A 5,023-nucleotide genomic window follows, 5' to 3' on the forward strand; every position below is an offset into this window, starting at 1 on the left:
AATGTTTGTAAATGACTTTAGAGCTCCATCTTAGTTATTTTAACCCTGGCATACAAACATTTATGTATGTATGTGTGTGTGTGTGTGTGTGCATGTATGTATTTGTTTGCTTGTTTGGTAATATTAAAATGATTAATTATTACATTGTAAAATTACATATTAAAACATTAACACAAGGTTTTTAAGTGATTCATTCATTCATTCATACATACATTATATTTCACATTAAATATTAATATTAAAGTAGTACTCAAATTAATATACGCAAATTACATTAAAATAAACTAAAGCGTAAGTAAAAATAAATAAATAAATCAATCCATAAGTAAGTACAATATAAATATAAATCATCAAATACATAACCCGCTTAAAGAGTGACATCCCGATTGTCATTTTTAGTAAAAGGGCGACATCTAGTGTTATTAAGCCTTATTTTATTTTATTTTATTTTATTGTTATATTGAAAAAAAAAAAACCTCAAACTCACATGACTTTTCAGAAGGAAACAGACCTTTACCCCTGGAGTTTGGCTTCACTTTAAAATTTGACTCTGTATTTCTATTGATACCGGTGAGAAACATCTGTGTCAATATTGAGTAGCAATGATTAACTCTCACAAAATATAAAAGCTGATACATGTACCTTATTTGTTATTTCCATAAACATTTCAATATATACATAGCCTGTATTCATACATACATTAATTGGTTTAGATAACTGGACTTTACTCTTGAGCTTGACTTTATTTTATGACATACCACATCATTCCTTGTAATTGGATGGATAATATATGTGTCATTAAATGCTATTAATGATTAACTATGTCAATGCCAGTTTGTGTTATTTTCATAAACCCAAGTGTTTTGCCTGTATCAGGATGAAGTTGAGAGTTGTTCTCCTGCAGCTGCTGTCCTGTCTTCTGCTCACTGATGGACAAACCGAGATGCAAGATTTTGTGTCTAATGGAAAAAACAACCAGCCCAACATCTGGACTGAGGTGAGAGATATAAGAGACATGGTGGTGGAGCTGAAAGTCAAATTGGACATGACGATGAAAGAGAATGCAAGTTAGTACTAGAGGTTGCTTCTTTTGTCAACTTTTAAATAGTTAAGTAGTTTAAAATATTATTTAAAATAATGGATACAAGTAATTTAAATAAACACTCATTAGATCATTCTTCGATCATTATTTTTTTATAGAAATGGCAGAACAAATGCAGGAGCTGCAGAAAGAGAATGCAGGTATTTAAAAGTGTATGCAGCCATTCTTTTTAAATTACAATGTACAAAAAGATGTATAAAACATATAAAAAAAAATAGAAATAAAATATAAAGCATGAATACATTGATAAGAAGCATAATTTGTTTGGGGGAAGACACTGTTATTTTGGACGAAAAAAAAACAAAAAAACTTTATTTCACATAAAAAAATGGATCCTCTGCATCTATTAATGATTTGATTAATTTTAGGATTATTGGTCAAATAAAGATAATTGAAAACCAGCTGGAAGGTATTAAGAGAGAAAATGAAGGTAAATGATTCTTCTTCTTTTTTAATAGAAATATTTAAGGGATTATGTACAGGCAGCCTTTATCACACAATAAATATTGCTGTATAACTCTGAAATAATTATTTTTGTTTCTGCTTGTGTTATGTAGTATGTAAAAACTGCTTAAAATCTCCATCCACAGAACAACCAAAAGTGGCATTTTCAGCAGACCTAGGCATCCGTGGTGATTTAGGTCCTCAGAGCACTGAGGTCACACTGGCATTTAACAACATCTTCACAAACATTGGGAACAACTACAATCCAGCAACAGGTACTTTGACCAAACATAGCCAATGTCATGCTTAAAGGATACCATCCAGTTATAATTTTCATAATGCTCGTTCTACATTTGATATTTTCTCGATGGCAGGTCTCTTCATTGCATCAGTTAAAGGAGTCTACTACTTCAGATTCACTGCATGTGGTCAGACAATCAGACAATCACTGGGTGCAAGTTTACATAAAAATGGGCAGAAGATAGTGTCAGTAGGTCAGTGGCGTGATCACAATCAGCATAGATATGCATCAAATGGAGCAGTCCTGCAGCTGGAAGTGGGTGATGTAGTTTGTGTGAAACTCCTCCCAGGTTACACCATCTATGACAGTCCTGATAACCTCAGCACCTTCAGTGGATTCCTCATTTACTCATTAAAGTGATCCACCATTGCACAATGTACTAAGTATGTTGATTCCCAAATGAAAGAATGAAAATTAGTTTTGAGCTCTCGTTTATATAACTTCTAACTGGTTGTTCAGAGAAAACTGCATGAATCGCACTTCTGTTGTATTAATTATATACTTTATCATGGAAAAATCTAACTGTAATAATGATTTCACAAGCTACACATTTATATAAACATATGTTTTATCTCATAACAGTCTTATATAATAATAATATTATTATTATTATTATTATTATTATATTGTTATTACTAATATTATTATTCTATCATACATTTTATTAAAAGTATATTAAATGTATTGATTTAAATATTCTAGATTTTAGCATTCTGAAACATATCTTTGGGAAGAAAAAAAGAATAGGTACGTTCCTGGGATTTTAGTGAATTACATTGTATTGCATGATCGCAGAATCTCTGATCATATTGTTGTTAAAGGCTGACATCTAGTGTTGACCTTTGACATATGAACGTAGTAAAACATTACTAAGCATATACAATTCCAGCTATTTAATTGTTTACAATAAAACTATGAATTAAAAAAGACCTGTATATACCACCCAGACACACACACAACACACACACACTCATCTGCCATTTTTCTTGGCACACTTTGAGCCCCTTAGTATCAAAATAGTACCAATTAGTACCAAAAGGGGATTCAAACCGGTTCTAGCAAGGCATACCTAATAAAGTGGCCAGTGAGTATATATATATATATATATATATATATATATATATATATATATATATATATATATATATAATATATATATATATATATATATATATATATATATAAATAATAGCAAAATGTTATTAAACATTTTTTGTAGTTGGACAAGTGAAAATGGCAATTTTGTGACATTTAAAACTTATTTACTATACACTAATGTATATAAGATTCATAAAGAATATACATAAAATATTTGTATATACATCTGTAGAAATCGTATTATTACCCACAATAAAATACCTTATAAATGTTATTTGTAATTTTCCCCCATTCCCTTTCTTAAATCAGTTATACAGGAAATAATATACAGTAAATCACATGTATTACACAGTGGACAGGTTTTAAAATCTGAACAGCCCCCTTATAAAATCAATTTTAACATTTATTTGTGTTGTTTTCTTTGAGTTGGGCTACCTTCAGCCGTTTAAAATAATGGTAAATCACATTTAACAAATAACATTTTATTTCACAATGGACACGCTTTATGTGCAAAGCTAAAAATTCCTTTACTACATCCATCAAATCTGTTTTCTGTAATGTTGGTAATTTTCACACAACCCCTTGGCATGCAGAACCCTCTCTCTCTATCTCTCCCTTTCTATCTCTCTTCTCTCCCCACCCTGCCTAATTTCAGCTGAATTTAGGATGCCTTTGACCTAGCACTGGATATGCATATGTGAAACAGGGTGAGACAGAGAGATAGGTTGAGTGACAGAACAGGAAGAGTGACTCAGAGAGAGAGAGAGAGAGAGAGAGAGAGAGGAAGAGAGAAATAGAGAGTGCGCAAGGCTGGGGACACTGATCAATGCATCTATGTGCTTGCTACCTCAGCAAGTGAAGGTGAGAGCAAATCAAAACAAATGAAAAGCAGATGCCTCTGGAGAGAAGCAAAACAGCCTCCAATCAGCCTCTGAGGGAGGATGATTACTGGTCTGCGGAGAGCTAGAGGAGGTCACTGTCAAGGCAGGTGCTGTTTGAACACAAGCTCATGTGCGGATTTGAGTCATCTTAGAGTCTCTCACTGCACCCACTCACTGGACAACAAGACCTTTTGTGGATACTGAAACCTATAGAAAAATACCTGCAACATGGCAGGAAGATTTGGGGGGGAGGGGGGGTTTGAGTCTCAGGATGTAACTGCAGGTAGGTCCTTGTTTATGTACAAAATAAAAGTCTATTGTTTTGTGCTGTGGTCTGTATAACATTTCTGTGCGATGTAACTGATTCCAAGTGGTTAGTCGCTGTGCCAGAGCCGTGGCCTAGCGGTTAGCGCATGAGCTGAGGCACTCATGTAAACGATGCAACTTTGAATACTGCTCGCAACATTTCTTGATCCCATTCCTCTGCTTTTATCGCCGTCTTTTTGTGATAATCTGCAATAAAAGGCTGCATGATTATTGTGATATCTAAAGGAAAGACTGCAAGTCTTGTGCTTCATAGACTACAATCTTTCCTAGACTAACTTCAGGCTGTTGTTATGTGTGGTGCCCCAGCCTGGTGCCACCCAGAGGGGTCAGCTTGACATCAACAACAGAACATCAAGAAAGAGAGATGCTAGGGGGAATGAACAACAAGATGATCTGAAATGTTTGCACATTCAAGGCTGGGGGCTGAGGGAATGTGTGTGTGTTCACTGGAAATGTGTAACAGTAAGTGCTGATTGGAACGTGATTCACATTCACAACATAGTTGCAATGTTTATTGTGAAGCTCAAAATACCATAATTCTTTCTATTTTTCCACGCCATGATGAAATTTTTCAAAAGCATACATAAATGTTTTTTGTTGTTGTTGTTGTTTTTTGTCATGGAGTGGGATTTAATATGATTTCATCCCAAAAACCTCTCACAAACCTTTCTGATTTTCATTCATTTTAAACTACTGTCCAAACACTGAATAAAGTTAGTATAATGAAAAACGAGTGACTGCAAATGTAAATAAATATATAAAATTATATAAATAACCAAAAAGGAATTTATCAGCAGTTCTCCAGTAATAATAAGAATAAGAATAATGAGAGCTGTTTGATTGGAGGATAGTTTAGACATATATATATAT

The 5,023-nt window shown here is 33.3% G+C and overlaps 1 pseudogene; it reads left to right on the plus strand.

Annotated features, from left to right (window-relative positions):
• The first annotated feature begins 843 nt into the window (after nucleotides 1-843).
• On the plus strand, nucleotides 844-2,222 carry LOC113083713 (C1q-related factor-like; annotated as a pseudogene).
• The last annotated feature ends 2,801 nt before the right edge of the window (nucleotides 2,223-5,023 follow it).

Source organism: Carassius auratus, unplaced genomic scaffold (assembly GCF_003368295.1).
Source record: "Carassius auratus strain Wakin unplaced genomic scaffold, ASM336829v1 scaf_tig00039176, whole genome shotgun sequence".
NCBI lineage: Eukaryota > Metazoa > Chordata > Actinopteri > Cypriniformes > Cyprinidae > Carassius > Carassius auratus.